This window comes from Apium graveolens, chromosome 8, assembly GCF_009905375.1.
Source record: "Apium graveolens cultivar Ventura chromosome 8, ASM990537v1, whole genome shotgun sequence".
NCBI classification, from domain to species: domain Eukaryota; kingdom Viridiplantae; phylum Streptophyta; class Magnoliopsida; order Apiales; family Apiaceae; genus Apium; species Apium graveolens.
This window is the reverse complement of record NC_133654.1, coordinates 240,739,896-240,757,912: the sequence shown is the minus strand read 5'-3', so window position 1 is coordinate 240,757,912 and position 18,017 is coordinate 240,739,896.

Genomic DNA, 18,017 nt, shown 5'->3' with positions numbered 1-18,017 from the left:
GTCAGAAAGGCAGCACGCCCGTGCTGTGATAGCGCGCGCCCGCGCCGGTGCGAATTCAAAGAATCCTGATTCTATTATAATTATAATTGGAGGACTTATGGATTGCATGGGGCTGCTATATATATTCAAATAAAGGACGTTTTCAAGGGGAAGACGTACTAAAGTGCAAGGAGAGTCGTACGAAGACCGTTTTAGCACGGATTCAATGAAGACGAAGAAGATCTTGTTTTTACTTGTGAATCTTTGTTCTAAGTTATAACTTGGATGCTAGTTTTCTTACTTGTGAACCTTACTCTTGTTCTGTACTTGGTTTTGTTATTTAAGTATAAAGACTACGTTTATTAAACCATGCTTTCATTGGAACCCACGTTGATGATGATCTGATTATGGGCTAATCGTTATCGTGGGGTTCTAACGGATTAATTTATGGATTTCTTTAGTTAATTTGTTTTGATGCCTTAGTGTGTGGTGATTGTATGATAACCTAGTATTGGTTGTGCGTATTCGTCTTATGAGTGTCGCGAACTTATAAGATAACATGTTAATCTTTAATGAAGTGATAGTAAATTTAAGGATTTAGAACTTGCCATGCTAGCATAGGTTCATGTGTTATTGTTATGCATGATTCGTAGGTTATTTTAACCTTCTTACTTGCCCTGTGTAATCATGATAGATAAATTGTACTTTAAACCTTTATGTTGTCAAATTCTATAAACATATAGGGTCTCAATATAATTGGTGTCTATCCAGCTTCTATCTCTTTTGTGGATGTCTGATAGTATGTTATTCGTGCAATGAAAGTTGGCGTTAGCAGTTCCGTGTTATCTGACTAGTGTCATCACCATTACATGCTAAGGTTAAGAACAATAAGGCTATTAAATGAAGTATTTAATAGAGTTAGAATCCCATGTATGTCTCATATAATATACAACCCTCTTTATTCTCTTAGTTATAATTGTTAGTTTAATTCTTAGTTATAAACAACCTCAATTTGTTATCATCTTTGCATTGAATAATAACCATACATTGTTGCTTAAGTGCATAAATTAATTAGTTAACCAAAGCCAGTCTCTGTGGGAAAGAATCTGATTTATATCTTATACTACTTGCAAACGCGTATACTTGCGTGAATTATTAGTGCGTGTTTAGCGACTAACAGGCAGCGACGCCAAAAACTTGTTAGTCGCTAAACACGCGCTAAAATATACGCAAGTATACGCTTTCACAAGTAGTATAAGATTTAAATCAGATTTGTTCCCATAGAGATTGGTTTAGGTTAATTTTATAATTTATGCACTTATACAATAATGTGTGGTTATTATTCAATGCTAAGACGATAACAAATTGGGATTGTTTATAACTAAGAATTAAACTAACAATTATAACTAAGAGAATAAGAATGATTGAATTAATATATATGACAAACATGGGATTCTAACTTCATTAAATACTTCATTCAATAGCCTTTTCGTTCTTAACCTTAGCATGTAATGGTGATGACACTAATCAATAACACGAAACTGATAAACACCAACTTTCGTTGTATGAATACCATACTACCAGACATCCACAAAATAGATAGAAGCTGAATAGACACAAATTATATTGAGACCCTATATGTCTATAGAATTTGACAACATAACGGTTTAAGCACAAGTTATCTATCATGATTACATAGGACAAGTAAGATGGTTAAAGTTACTTACGAATCATGCATAACAATAACACATGAACCTATGCTAGCATGGCAAGTTCTAAATCCTTAAATTTACTTTCGCTTCATTAAGAATTAACGCACTATCTTATAAGTTCGCGACGCTCATAAGATGAAAAAGCACAACCAATACTAGGTTATCATACAATCACCACACACTAAGGTATCGAAATAATTTAACTAAATAAATCCATAAATAAATTTGCTAGAACCCCACGATAACGATTAGTTCATAATCGAACTCATCATCAATGTGGGTTCCAATGAAAGCATGATAATAAATAATATAAGAGTACTAGGGTTTAAAGACAAATCGAAAACAAGCATCCAAGTATCACCTAAATCAAAAAAAATAAAATTCTTTTTCTCCATAGCCGTTTCGTGCTCTCTAGGTCTTCTTATTGCTCTCCAAGGTCTCCTTGTTGTTGAAAACGTCTTTTTATTGGTATATATAGGCTCCAGGATGACCAGAACTCTCAAAATCTTCAATTTTGACTAAAATCAGGATTCTGGTGCAAAAACCGGGTGCGCTATTTTCCAGCGCGGCCGCGCTGGAATAGTGTTTTCAGCGGCGCGTGCGCGCTGGTTCTGATGCGGCCGCGCTGACATTCTGGAAATATTCTAACAATTCTTCTTTTGGCCGTATCTTGATTTCTGCTCGTCAGATTAGGCTAGTCAACTGCCCACGCGAAGCTAACGAGATTCTCTACAACTTGAGAATGGCCTAGGCTTCCAATTAAGATCTTTTTTTAGCATATTACCTTGAAAAACTCCTTTCTTCATTTAACTGATGCCTGAAATGCAATAACGCAAAAAACACATCAAAAATACCAACAACTTGAGTCTAAAACACCAACTTGAGCTTGTAATAAAACGTTCCAAGTAGATATAAATTCCACTTATCACCAATTCTTACTGATTCTACTGAAAAATCTGTTCCAAAATTCACATCAATCCTCACACATTCAACAGTAATTTCCACTCCATGCTCTTTCACTTCCACTATCTCGACGGATATTGTTCATCTGTCAAAAGGTGATTGTATCTCGACGGATGCGCTTAGTAGCAGTCATCCGTTGAATCTTCCAACTACTATCTTGACGGATGTTCCTCATCCGTCGAAACTCTCTACACATCCTGAAACTTCAACTATTGTTACAAGTGTAGATGAGCTAGTGGTTGTACAATCACTCCTTGGATTGAGGGAATGGAGTGAATTGAGGGAGAGGCTGAGTTTCTCTCAGGCAAAAGGAGAGGAAAAGAGTGAATCTATACAGGCTATTTCTTCCAGCCTGGAAAAAGAGAGTGAGAGGAGTCCTACCTTAGTAGGTGAAGGTGAGGGTGTGAGGGTGGTGACCCAAGGGGAGCCCTTGATGCAAAAAGAGAGATAAAGTGAGAGAGAAACAGGTACTGAAGAATGGGAAGAACCCATTTTTAGTGAGTTAATGGATGTCAATGAGGCTGAAAAGAGACAACTAATTCAAAAAAATATCAAGCTATTTTATACTCCGTTTCTTATGAAGATGAGGCGTTTACTCACCCTGTTCCATCTTATTAACTTTTGGTTGAACAGTACAATGAGGCTGCTGAAAGAACACTGAACTTGGTGCATACAACTACCTCTATGCAAAGGGACAAGGATGCAATCAATGCCATGCCTTCCACAGCTGGTGATGATTTTGACTTTCCTAGTGGTGGATCATGAAGACAACCTTGGAGATGATGATAATAAAGAAGAGTTCATGACCATAGGGGGAGAAGCTGGAACTAGCAGGAGTGCAAACAATCAATCATGGATGTTTAGCAAAGAGTGCAGTGAACATCATTTCAAATTTACTCTCTCCAATCTCATTCACTAGACTCAAATAGCTCTCCAAACCACCACAAATGCCAGCACCAAGAATCTACATCAAGCTCACCTTGATTCTCTCCAGCTACATCACATTCATTCTCTTAAACAATCACGGGATGTAGATGAGATCAAGGAAACTGTTATTGCTGTCAAAAAGGATATCTCTGAAAGATTAGAGTCCAAGCTTCCTGAAGCTACCTTGAGGGACATCCATCAAAGACTCAGAAAAGACTGTGAACTTAGCTCCAAGAGAGATTACGTGAGCAAAAGGTTGACCTCTCTAGAGAATGATATCACCAAGATCCGAATCAACCAAACTCATCAGACTCTTCTTCTTCAAAAGCTGGTGGTTGTAGAAACATCCAACACTGCTCAACTTGATGCTAACAAAAGGGGGAGAAAGGCTCTACTACCTCAGTTAGTAAAGGAGCTTCAAGTGAGGGGGATAAAGTTCTAAAAATCAATGTCAGTAAGGTGATTGTTCCATAAATTTCCTTCTCTAACCCACCAGTATTGGACATCATAGATCGGATTAATATAGCAGTAGTTGAGCTGGGAATGAATGAAAAATGGGAGAAGCTCGATGAGACAATCAAGAAGAAGTTTGGTCCAATAGAGAAGCAAGACAAAGTCTTTTCTCACTTCTCTCAAGTTAAACAAATTTCAGCAAATGAAATGAGCTTAGGGAACATGGAAAGGGGTCAACCCTCATCAATCAAGTCTCCAAAGGCCAATGTGGTGTTTAAGCCAAAGAGAAACTATCCAAAGCATTCAGATAAAAACCCATTGGACCTGACCTATGAAACCCCTAAGCCAAATGAAAAGAAGCTGCTAGCAAGTTCAATTGCATTCTGCAAAGATCTCAGAGACTCAGTGCTAAAGAAGAGAATTGCTAAGATTCACAAGAATGGCAAACTTATCTGTGTAGTGGCTGGACACCCTCAGTTTGTAGAGGCCAAGAAAGAGGAAAAGGTGAGGCTCGAACAACAACTAAAGAAAGCAGCTTTAGATTCCAAGAACCGAGCCAAGAAACCTGCAACTACAAATTCTGAAATACCATCTATGATAGCTGAGACTCAGATCAAAGAGATGCAAGAAGAACCAAAATAGGCAAAGAGAATAAGGTACAAGATAAGGCCAAAGAGGAAGTTGTATTTTGATGAAGAAAAGGAAGAAGCTATGCTAACTCAATCTACAACCTCAAGTCAAACTACCATGTCCATAATGGAGTAAGGTGAATACAAAGTCTATCCTGAAATGAACTTTTATGGTGAAACCATAGTTTCTAAGGATGAACATATAGATTGGGAAAGCCTGCCACTTCCTAATTTAAACATCCCAATCCCAACCAAGCCAATGAGAACAAAGAAAGGAACAATTAAGAAGAACAAGCCAGTCAAAATTCAACCCAAATCTCTAGCCAAGCCCAAGCCAACTGTCAACAGGGGAGATTAACTCTTCATCTGTGGCATCAAGGAATTTTCTGACATAAATCTCTACCTGGATGAGCTAGAAGAAGTCATAGCTATTAATGCTTATAAATATCTTCCAGAGAGATTAGTCTTCAGGTACAAGGGTGGAAAAGAGATAACTTGGCCCCTTCACAGAATTCTCCTAGAAAGTTTTCCAGTTTTGGTGAAGATCTTCTCCTCAATCAAAAAGAACTTTGGATTTAACACATATACCAAGAAAATGGTACTGAACAAGATTGAGGAGATAAGGAGAAGCTGGAGAGGACCAAATGCACTTCCAAGAGTCCTAACAATTCCATATACAGGAAGTAGAGTGTATTTGAGGCCATACTGGATGATGGAGTTCAAAGATGAAAAATACACCAGAAGATTCTTCATATTGGAAGACCAGCTAAAAATTTCAAGCAATGAGACTCTCATGGAGAAGAAATAAATGTTGTATCAGATAAATGCAGAAGAATTTGAATTCTACAGGCAACTCCAACATCAGATTGAAGAAAACAATCAGAAGATGGGAAAGAAGTTCAGACAGTCAAGGAAATAAGCTAAATCTTCTCATTCTAGAGGAGCACCTTGAAAATGATTTATGAGATTCTTTGTAAACCTTCCTCTACATAATTTTTCAATAAATTACAGCACTTGTTATTTTTATATGCTTTAAGTCAGTCTGTATTCATAGGGTATTTTGTTATCATCAAGTTTCTCTTAATTTATGGCTACAATTCTAGTAGATATAAATTGGGGGAGATTGTTAGGAATATGTTGTGAACTTGATGATAAGTTAACCAAAACACCTTAGTAGAGTTAACTTAGTGAATTTTGTAGCTCTCGATGGATAATCACATCGCCATCTATTGAGAGTGTAGCTTATGTAAAATAAGTATTGTAGCACATTCCTGTACACATAATATCTTAGAGAGATAGATGTTGAAGGATAATTTAAGTCATGTTGACTACTAGAATGATATGCAGAATAGGTTGGCTAATTGTAAATATTAGATGTCTTGTAATTCTGTATAAGTGAAATAGAGTCAAAGTGACAGAAAGCCTTTTGACGGATGTTTTTACAGAGCTTCGACGGATGATCAACAAAGTCCCAATGGATGCTCATCTGAAGATTCGACTGATGATCAACACAGTCCCGATAGATGATCATCTGAAGATTCGACGGCTGATCAATATAGTCCCGACGAATGATCAAATTCAAAAGAGCGGTTGACAGTAACAAGATAGCCACATGCGTCGAGTGTATGCAAATGGAATGTGGCAGCCAATTTACAGGTCTTAGAGAACAAAGAAGCATTTCCATTTCCATGCTATTAAAGATGTTCAAAGATGTTGGATAGAGAAATGAAGCAGCATGAAATTAGACTAGAAACATTTTTATTTTTCCTATTCGTCTTTTTATCATGTAGCTTGGTGATATATAAACCAAGTGTATCAAGTAGAACAAGTATCCAAGTTCGAAAGCATTTTCCAGAGAGATGGAGAAAGCTATATCTGTAAAAAAAATCTTTGTTCTTTGTAAGTTCTACTTGTAAGCAGTTGTGTGCAAAGTTTGCATCACAGAGTTCTCGATTCAATATATATCTCTGGCGGATAAATTCAAATCCACCAGAAAGTTTTTAAATACTTGTATTTGATTACTTTGTGTTTGATTTTCATAATACTTTTATCCCGCACTTTAGCCAAATCAACACATTTATATATTCAATGAAGAACGGTTTTTAAAATCGAAAAAGGAACCAGAATTACATTTAACCCCCTTCTGTAAATATTTTTTAGATTTTTTGGGAATAACACAATTTGTTGTGTCTCTATGTGGTATATCAGTATAGTATATGTATTGATGTTGATAGAACAGAACAACAAAATGAAAGTTTGATCAATATGAGTTATCGTGTAATATACGTAAATGAGTACGTACATCACTTTATTGAAAAATGAATATCTATGAGGAATAAAGAAAAATGAATGAGTTACGATTTTCATGGGAAATATGTGAATACGTGATGATGTAATTATATGTGTGTAATAACTCAAATTTTTTAGACTTTGTAAAATGTTTGATGAATAGTTACCCTGATAATCGGTGAAAACATTTTATCCCACACTATGTTGTGCATGAAAAATTTAGTTTCTGAGTCGATAACATGATTATACATACCAAATAAGTGTATATAAACGATATTAGTTTTCGAAGAAAACGAACTTTGAAAAACAACCGTATCTACGAACCGTCAAGGATTACGAGAATCACAATATAATTACAAATCTAAAATCCTACAAATTCAAATCCAAGTACGAGACTTCAAAACATATAAGACGTATAAGAAAGGATTTACCCCGCGAACCGTTTACGAAGATTTATTACGAAAATGAATAAGCGATCGAGCGAACGCGTAAGCGAATAAATAAACGTATCAAGCCAAGCTAACCATACAAGCTAACTAGAGTAAGAAACTAACCATGGTTAATAACCAAATAGTAACCTAGCTAATATAACATGATGACCTAGCTAGTGAATAGTAGTGGAATAGTAACCATGGTACTTAAGCTAGTTTGTAGCTTGGAAAATAGGTAACCTAGCAAGATTGTGATAGATTTTATTGTACTAGGAGATATATAAAAGATTACATCACAAATATTTCACAAAATTATTGAAGTATTCAACAAAAACACTCTCTTTTCTCTCCTTCAAGTCCCATTCGGGAAAATCAAGAAAAAGGAAGAAATCAAAATAAAAAAATTCAACTTCTAGCCAAGGAAAAATTATACAATTAAATCCTAAGCTTCCTACATCCTAAACTAAGGTAGATAAATTTTTGAGAGCATTTTATTAAGGTTTTATTAGTGAAATAAATTCAAGAAAGTGATGATGAATAGTGAGAAATAGTAACTCTTCTTGATTTCTTGATTTTCATGGCATGATCTAGGTTCCTTAAGCACAACTAAGCATCCCCAAAACTCCACCATCAACAAGAACAGATCCCAAGATTTGATAAAGGTATTAATCCTTGACCAAACTTTGTTTAAGCTTTAAGTTTCAAGAAACTTTAAGATCTTAGCTATAAACCTAGTTTTGATCGTTGTTTTGTTATTTTCTTGATTTTTAGTTAGATAATATTAAGTTTGATGTTTGTTGGCTCAAGAACATGATGTTCTTAAAAGGAGTTAGTGTTGAGATGATATTATGGTGATTGTTGATGGTTGAATAATGATTTAGAGCGTAAACGAAACTCGGATCGTAGTCGTAACATCGTTAAAATGAACAAAACCCAACTATAAGCTTTCTGCAGAGTTATCAAAAGTATAAACTTTATATTATCTGAAAATAAGACTTAATTAGGATAGAAAATGTTATAAGGATTGTTTAGGCGCTTGAATCGCTTAATTTTGATTTACGGATCAAAAGTTACGACTATTTTAGTAAAAACGATTTACGCGATAAAAACTACTACGAATTACAAACTTTGAATATAGAAATTATCAACTTAACAATATTTAAAAATCATGAAATATTTACAGAGAGTAATAAATAGAGTTTATTAACTTCTATAAAAATTTCAAGTGAAAATATGGATTTCTCAATTTTATAAAATGTCGGAGTCGAAACCGCGCGAATAGAAACACTTAGGAATCGCGAGTGGAGCTGAGGGTCGAAATGTAAAAGGCATTAACAGACATAAGGGATTTAGAAAATAAATATAATATGACTAGTACTTATACTTATTGGAATAATAAGAGTAAAGTGAGTTGTGTGGACGATTAATAAGTATCGCGTATATACGAGTAGCCATAAATACGAACGGGATCTAACGAACCGAAATTGTTTATAATTATAGATTTTCGGGGACCCTAGAGCATCATGCGCATCAAAGTACCCATGCAAGTTTACGAACCAGACTCCATATACTGTGTGTTGTGAAAAGTTTATTTACTGTCTTTCGTACAAATGCCATGTTTGTCATGATAATAACTTTACAAGTTTTACGTATCAATAAAGATTAAGTTACGATGTATATATCGTAAAATATTTTAACGCTACCCTAAAGCGTGATGTATAAATCATAAGACCGAGAGTCGGTCGGAGCTATGAAATGAAAACCTGTGACTCATCTCGGTGATGTTTGGACAAAAAAAGTTTGTACTTATTTTATTCCAAGGGGCTCGACGTCCACTTGCGAAGTATTAAATACCTCGAATTTATTTTAAAACAATTTCTAAAGATCGTATTCGCTCTACTATATTTAATCACTCGAACAATGAATATTATTTTGGATATTCATTTTAAATAGGAGGAGGAGTATTCTCCAACAATTATTTATTTCAAACTCGATTACTTATATCTATTAAAGATCACTTTAATTATTTAAACATAAATTAGTTGAGGAATATTAATTCAAATATTCTTTTAAAATATAATTATTCGAGGTTTAATTATTTAATTATTAAATATTTATTAAATTATTTAATATGATTTAAAATTCATAAAACATTTTAAAACATTTTCTGAAGGTTCAGACGATCATTCTAATTATTTCGGATCGTCGAAAATATTACCTCAACGTATTTTAAATATTTTGAATATAGTTTCAAAAGAAACTCCCCCTTACTTATTTATCTATTGACAATGGTCAACTCACATTATCTTTTTACTTCCTTTAAAAATTCTCGGAAGTGCATATATATACATAAATAAGATGAGTTGTGCCTATCAACAAGCAAAATGCTTGGGGGGAACTTCGATATAATTCGATGTTCTAAGTATATGATAGGTGAAAGGAATATGTCCTAAGTCCAATCATGTATTAGGATTTAGGAATAACTATTTATGTAATTTTAATTTTATTGATTTTAATAAAAGACTTGTTTTGTTTTTATCACGGGCTCTATCTATTTAAGTGTTTAAATAAGATATACCATAGTTTAGAGTAAAGCTTTTTATGGATTATGATGAGATCATAATAGTGAGACCTAAAAAGATGATAACTATAAACTTAAATAGTTCCTGGTCATAGGATTACTAACTGGTAATTAATAATCCGCAAAGATCGGTACATACTATGCTTGCTTCATTATGAAGGATGTCTGTTCTCATAGACATTTGTGTGGTGACACTATAGCTAGTATGCAGGTACTTATTATAGAATAAGTTCACTGAACATGACTCGCTCAGCTGAACAACTGATGGAGTTCACTCACGTGTCAGCAGTTGTTCACATAGTGATAGTTGTACAAGTATCCTTAGACTTGAGGTCATCATAGTCATCTTGTGTACACTGAACTATGCTTTGGTTTAGTTCTTAGTCTCCAGGGACAATTATTAGGGCTCTACTGGGTATAGGAATTTGTACACGAAGATAGTGTATGATCAATAAAGGATCTACCCCTTCCAGTGAAGGAAGCGAATGTTCAAGGCTGATCCACTTATGCTAGTTCAGAAATCTCTGGCCAGAGTAAATGAAATTAGAAAGGAGTTTCTAATTTGCATAGAACTAAGCATAGTAAATGGTAAGCAAGTGATTGAATTAGATAGGCTTGACACAAGATCCATGCCTTGTATTTAATCGGGACAATGTAGGGTAGAAGGAGTTTATTGTACGGTAACTATTCACTGAATAGGTTCTTGGTATTCTAAGCAGTGAATTCATATTATCCGGATAGTCGCGATATGCTGAAAAGTATCCCTCACGATGTAGAATAAATGTAATTAATTAATTAATCATATTTAATAAATTAGAGAATTTATATAAATTATGATAAAATAGTTTTATTATTATTTATTTCTACAACCGGCTTAATATTGAACCTACAGGGTCACACCATAAAAAGAGAATGATTTTATGGTGGAGGAATTAATTAATAATGGTAATTATTTATTTGTGAAATAAATAATTAATTGGCAAATTTAATAATTGATTAAATGAGATTTAATTGATTATAAATTAATTAAGAAAAGTTCTTAATATTAAATTAAGGATTTAATTTTTGGAAATTAAATCAAGAGAGAGAATTATATCTAAAGTGTTTAGAAAAGGGATTAATAATTAAAAGGTGTTTTAATTATTAATGAGAATAATAAATGGGATAATAATAATAATATTTATGTGAAAATTTCAGCTGAAAATTTTGCCTATAAATACACTATTATAGACCCTATTTTTATTCGAACCCAAGAACCCAAAAAACCTAAAAAGTTTGGAAAACCCAATTCTCTCCACCTCCTTCCTCCTCCTTAACATCGTTTTCTTGGTGGATACCGGTGGAGTGCTTCACACTTGAGGAGCAACTGCTAAGGATCTCTGATCGTTGTCTCCGAATTATTTTAAAGGTTAGATTCGATCCCGAATTTTTATTCCAGATCTGTATGCTTTTATTTGGATTTTATATGTGTAAAAGTGTTTTGCCATGCCCCCGCTGCGATTAAAATCCAACAATGGTATCAGAGCATAGGTTGTATGCATATAGATCTGTGGTAAAAATTTCAGAATTTTATATGCTTGTATGAATTAATTATGATTTTTACAAGTTATATCATGAATTAATTTTGTCTGATGAGAAATCGTTTCTCAAATAATTTTGAATGTTGATCTGGGTTCTACGTGTTGTAGATCGTCTGGGTATTTTTTTCATAATTTTATGATGTATAGATTTTTTATTATGAATTTTTGAAGTTCTTGTAATTAAAATTTGTAATTAAATAAGTAAATATATGTATATATAGTATATATATATTTTGTATATATCTGTACTATATCTGCTCTGCTACTGTTACTGTGCTGTTGGCACGGAGAAAGAAGACAGGTGAAGTACGGCGCACGCTGATCGAGAAAAGGCGGCGGCTGCTGCAAAAGAAAAGAAAAAAAAAATAAAAGGGTGTCGCGCATTCCGGGAATGTGTTACACACCTGTGGCGCATTCACGGAATGCGTTACACCTTTTAATTGGTTAAAAGGGTGTAACGCATCACCGGAATGCGTTACAGGGCTTGTAACGCGTTCCTGTAATGCGTTACAGCCCGATGTACATTAAAATTGATTTTCTGGGAGTTTCGTAACTCCGTTTTAGGCGTGCAATATACCGTTGGATTCTTTTTTCCGAGACGGATCTAATGGAGTGATCAATTTTAGTTTATATAAAAGTTTTGAACTGTTTATATTTCAGAAGTTTTAAAGCTGTTTTTAACTGTTTTAATTGCTTTTAAATGCTTCATGTGATACATAGAGATGTATAATGCTTAGACTAATGTGCTAGATGATGTAACATGCCTACCTTGATGTTTATTCATTTATATATGTGATATATGCTTAGTTTATCATGCGATGATAGATTTAGGTGAACTTAAATGAACATAAGGCGTTTGTTAGACAACCTAGTATAGTGAAATTGTTTCATAACCTTAATAATAATATTATGAATACAATCATGAGATTCTTGTGTTTGTGAAACACGTAATTGAATATGAATTTTGATATGAGAGAAAGGATGATTCTGTCAACAACAGATTTCTATCTGTAAGAAAGGGTTATTAAGTGACGCCTCTTGACAATGCTCCACCCGATCTGGGAATCATCTGATTATTGATTATTGATTTGAAATATTTAATTTAAAAGGAAGAATTCTTTATAATATGATTATGATTGTAACGTAATATAATCCCTCTAAAATTAAATAATATCAAGTAGTAATTGGCCAATGATACAACGGGCTTGTGTCGGTCATAGCCTTCCAACATGATAGAAAGTAGTTCTTATTTTTAATCATTGTCGGTTCGTGCTACAGCCGAGGGCTTTGATTTCGAAATAAGAAATACTTGTCTATTACATAGAGATGTGTACATTGAATAAGAATCTAAAGGTCGGTACGTGCTACAGCCGTGGGCCTTTGGGGACTGATTCAACTGTACGGAATGTTGGGTTAGACTTGACTTAGAATATTGAGTTTGTCGTGCCACAGCCGAGACTCAATTATTCAAGAGGCTAAAGTTTGATTAGGGAATAACATAAGATGTAATTGACAAGAGTTGTCTGCCTATTGAACATTACATGGCGGTTCGTGCTACAGCCGGGGTGTGTAATGGAATGTAGGATCCCTATTCCCACTAGCATTATGAATGCTTAATTTTTCACGTAGGGGGTTGAATAAATTAGATAAACTAGTGGGAGCCACTTATGAAAAAGACCCGATTCATATAGTGTTTTAAAATGAAATCGAATATTTGCTAAGTGTTGTTATGTGTTTATCATTTACAGATTTACTTTGTACGTTATGTCTTCTACACTATCACTCAGGAGCATACTAGATGCTCACAAATTGACTGGTCCTAATTATGCTGACTGGCTTCGAAACTTGAGAATTGTTCTCAGGATTGAGAAGCTGGAATACGTGATTGACTCACCTAAGCCTACTGAACCTGCTAGTGATGCACATAATGATGAACATGTTGTGTATCGTAAGTGGATAGATGATGCAAATGTTGCTCAATGCATCATGCTAGCTTCCATGAACATTGAGCTACAGAAGCAACATGAGCATATGGATGCTCACACTATCCTCATGCATCTACAAGAGTTGTATGATGTGGCGGGGAGGACAGCTCGATATGAGATATCGAAGGAGTTGTTCGGTTGTAGGATGTCTGAGGGATCATCTGTGAATGACCATGTACTTAAGATGATCAATTTGATTGAACGTCTTGGACAACTTGGTTTTGCCATGGATGGGGAGCTGAGCCAAGACTTGGTCTTGCAATCGCTTCCGAGTTCGTTCTCGCAGTTTGTTGTGAACTTTCACATGAATAAGTTGGATGTCAGCCTGCCTGAACTCCACAACATGTTGAAGACTGCGGAATCGAATTTTCCCCCTAAGAAGAGTTCTGTTCTTCTAATTGGTGAAGGTTCCAATCCTAAGAAAAGGAAGAGGAACTCTTCCAAGAAGAAGAAAGTAGGTGAGAAAACGCCGGTTCCACCAAAAGCTGAAGACCCCAAGAGCAAAGTTGTTTGCTTTCACTGTAACAAGGTGGGGCACTGGAAGAGGAACTGCAAGGTTTACCTTGCAGAATTGAAGAAGAAGAAGGGTAGTGAGACTACCGCTTCTGATTCAGGTATGTTCATGATAGAAGTGAATATGTCATTAAATCAAATTTCTACTTGGGTATTAGATACCGCCTGTGGTTCTCAAATCTGCAATTTGTTGCAGGGACCAAGGAGAAGTAGGACTCTTGAGGAAGAGGAGGTGATTCTACTGATGGGAAATGGAGCAAGAGTTGCTGCTGAAGATGTAGAATCATTTCATTTACATATGCCTACGGGCAAGACTATTGTTTTAAATAATTGTTATTTTGTTCCCTCGATTGTGAGGAATATTATTCCCATGTTAGACTTGGCTGGATTTTCATTTATTATTGAGAATAATGAATGTTCTATTCTTAGAGATAATATTCTTTATGGACGTGGTGCTTTAAATAATGGTCTGTAATATGTGACATAATTTACTTCAGATTGAACAAACTAATAAAAGAAAAGGGATGATGAAAATCTCACTTTATTGTGGCACTGCAGTCTCCATTTAGTAGACATGGAGAGAGGACTGCAAATTTGCTAGGAATGGTACACAGATGTATGTGGACCAATGTCTACGCAAGCCATGGGTGGATTTTCATACTTCATTACTTTCAGATGATAGATCTAGATTCGGATATGTGTTTGATGAAACACAAGTCTGAAGCCTTTGAAAAGTTCAAAGAGTATAAGTATGAAGTGGAGAAAAAACCAAACATAGTATTATAACTTCGATCAGATCGAGGTGGTGAATACTTTAATGGAGTGTTTCTAGATTATCTCAAAGTAAATGGTATAGTCTCCCAGTGGACTCCTCCAGATTGGTATCTGAAAGGAGAAATCGAACTTTGTTAGACATAGTTCGGTCCATGATGAGCTATGCAAATCTTCCAGTATTCCTATGGGGTTATGCATTGGAAACCTCAGCATATTTACTGAATAGGTGCCTTCCAAATCTGTTCCTCAAACTTCGTATGAGATATGGAAAGAAAGGAAACCGAGTCTTAAACACGTTAAGATTTGGGGATGTCCAGCTTATGTCAAGTAAGTTGACCCAGATAAGCTGGAATATCGATCCGTAAAATGTAGTTTTGTGGGATATCCTAAAGAGACTTTAGGGTATTACTTTTACACCGATCATCGGGTGTTTGTCTCCAGACATGCTACCTTCTTGGAAAAGGAGTTTATCCTTGAAGGAAACAGTGGGAGCAAAATTGAACTTGATGAAGTTCAAGAAGCACAAACTACTACGGATCAAGTGGAAACACCTGTTCTGACTGAACAACCTTTTGTGGAACAGCCCATTCATAGATCAGGGAGAGTGTCTCGCCAACCTGAGAGGTAATATGGCCTTGTCATTGAGAATGACAATGAGTTGTCGATCATTGATGATGACGACCCTGTGACCTATAATGAGGCTATGAGTAGTGTTGACTCAGAGAAATGGCATAGTGCCATGAAATCCAGAATGGAATCTATGTATACGGTATACAAAAGATAGATTATAGCAGATGGCCAGGTGGAGACCTATAAGGCCAGGCTTGTGGCAAAAGGATTCAAACAAAGGCAATGGATTGACTTTGATGAAACCTTTTACCTGTAGCCCTGTTAAAATCAGTTCGGATTTTGCTTGCGATTGCTGCTTACTACGACTATGAGATCTGGCATATAGCCAGATGGTTTTCTTTCCAAGGGAAATGAAAACCTAGTGTGTAAGCTACTGCGAACCATATGTGGTTTAAAGCAAGCTTCTCGAAAGATGGAACATTCGTTTTGATGAGACAATCAAAGAGTTTGATTTTAAAAAACGTAGATGAACCATGCTCTACAAAAGGGTTAGTGGGAGCGCGGTAACATTTCTTGTATTGTATTGAATTAGAGTTGACACACATAACAACATAGCAGACCCACTCACAAAGCTACTTTATGAAAGTCACTTTGATCGTCATAAAGACAAGATGGGTATTAGATACCAGAGTGATTGGCTTTAGTACAAGTGGGAGATTGAAAGGAATATGTCCTAAGTCCAATCATGTATTAGGATTTAGGAATAACTTTATGTAATCTGTTTTGATTTCATTGATATTAATAAAGACTTGTTTTGTTTTTATTACGGGCTCTATCTATTTAAGTGTTTAAATAAGATATACCATAGTTTAGAGTAAAGCTTTTTATGGATTATGATGAGATCATAATAGTGAGACCTAAAAAGATGATAACTCTAAACTTAAATAGTTCCTGGTCATAGGATTACTAACTGGTAATTAATAATCCGCAAAGATCGGTACATACTATGCTTGCTTCATTATGAAGGATGTCTGTTCTCATAGACATTTGTGTGGTGACACTATAGCTAGTATGTAGGTGCTTATTATGGAATAAGTTCACTGAACATGACTCGCCCAGCTGAACAACTGATGGAGTTCACTCACGTGTCAGCAGTTGTTCACATAGTGATAGTTGTACAAGTATCCTTAGACTTGAGGTCATCATAGTCATCTTGTGTACACTGAACTATGCTTTGGTTTAGTTCTGTAATGCCCCCAAATCCGAGGTCAGAAGATTTGGTCGTCACTATGAAACCTCAATCCAAAATAACATTTAATCAAAATTAAATGCCAGCGGAAGATATTTATCATAAATGACCCCAAACTAATCCAAGATCTTTTAAGGTTACAGTTCTAGAAACAAGATATCCAAATTCCACAAATAAATTTTTCACTTTCTTTTAAAACTCTTTTCAATAAATTCCAACTCAAAACTAAACCCACTAGTATAACTTCGAAATGAAGTATACTAGGCCCAAATAAAATATACAACTATAATAAATATAAACAACTTTATAAATAAAACTTACACTAGTTCGTAAACCTTGGACCAACCACCTTCCAAAAGCTTCTTCTTTGCTTCCTCGAATTACGCAGCTAAACAACGCAAGCTAATCCTCACTGGAGGTTAAATTTGAAAACAGGCAAGTATGAACGAAAGAAATGCTCAGCAAGTTAATTATAACATATATAGGGTCGTTTTGATATAAAAAAAAAACTAACATCTGCATCAGTGCAGAACATTTAGAAATCATAATTGCTGAATCATAAAACTTTTGGATACTTTCCAGCGAAAGGCTTCAGCAATACTTTGAATCTTGACGAGAGCAAAGCTCGTAAAACAGTGTTTACGGAAATATCGTAAACAACAACACAGAAGCAATGATCATGGAATGAATCATAAACTTTACTCAACACCGAACTCTGGAAATTATACTTATTTTGCTGTCATATCAAATTAGATATCAATACGAACTTTGATGCTCAAACATTCCATACTGAAGTTAACATCAATCATCTATACTAATACCACCTTTGATATTTAACAACGTAAGTATCAGCATAAATCAGAATCTGAATCAAAACCGCAATTCACTTTTAATCCAAAATAGAATCAGTACTTTTAATCCAAAACAGAATCAGTTGATAAATCATTTCTTATAAGATTATCAACAGCAATATAATAATATCGATTGGAACCAAATTATGCACTATGTTGTTCCTGATGATCAGTCATGAAACAACACCGGTATCCCGCAGCCATACCGTTAATATAGGTACTACCCGTATCCCAAAGACATACGGTACCTATAGGGCGCCAAGAAAAGGCATAACAAGCCTTGTAAGATATTACACTTCCGTATTACACTTCTGTATAATAGCTCACGCTGGACCGGTGCCTCGGCCTCTTACGCAGTCAGTAACCATCAAATCTCAAAACCTTTTATTGAAAAAGGGGTCATAATATTCGACACCCGAAATAATTTTATTCTCCCAATTCTTGGGTAGGAATTTCACAACCAAATCACTTTTCTCAAATAAAATATTTATAAATCCGATAATTGGATAAGTAAAATCACTTAATATTCTG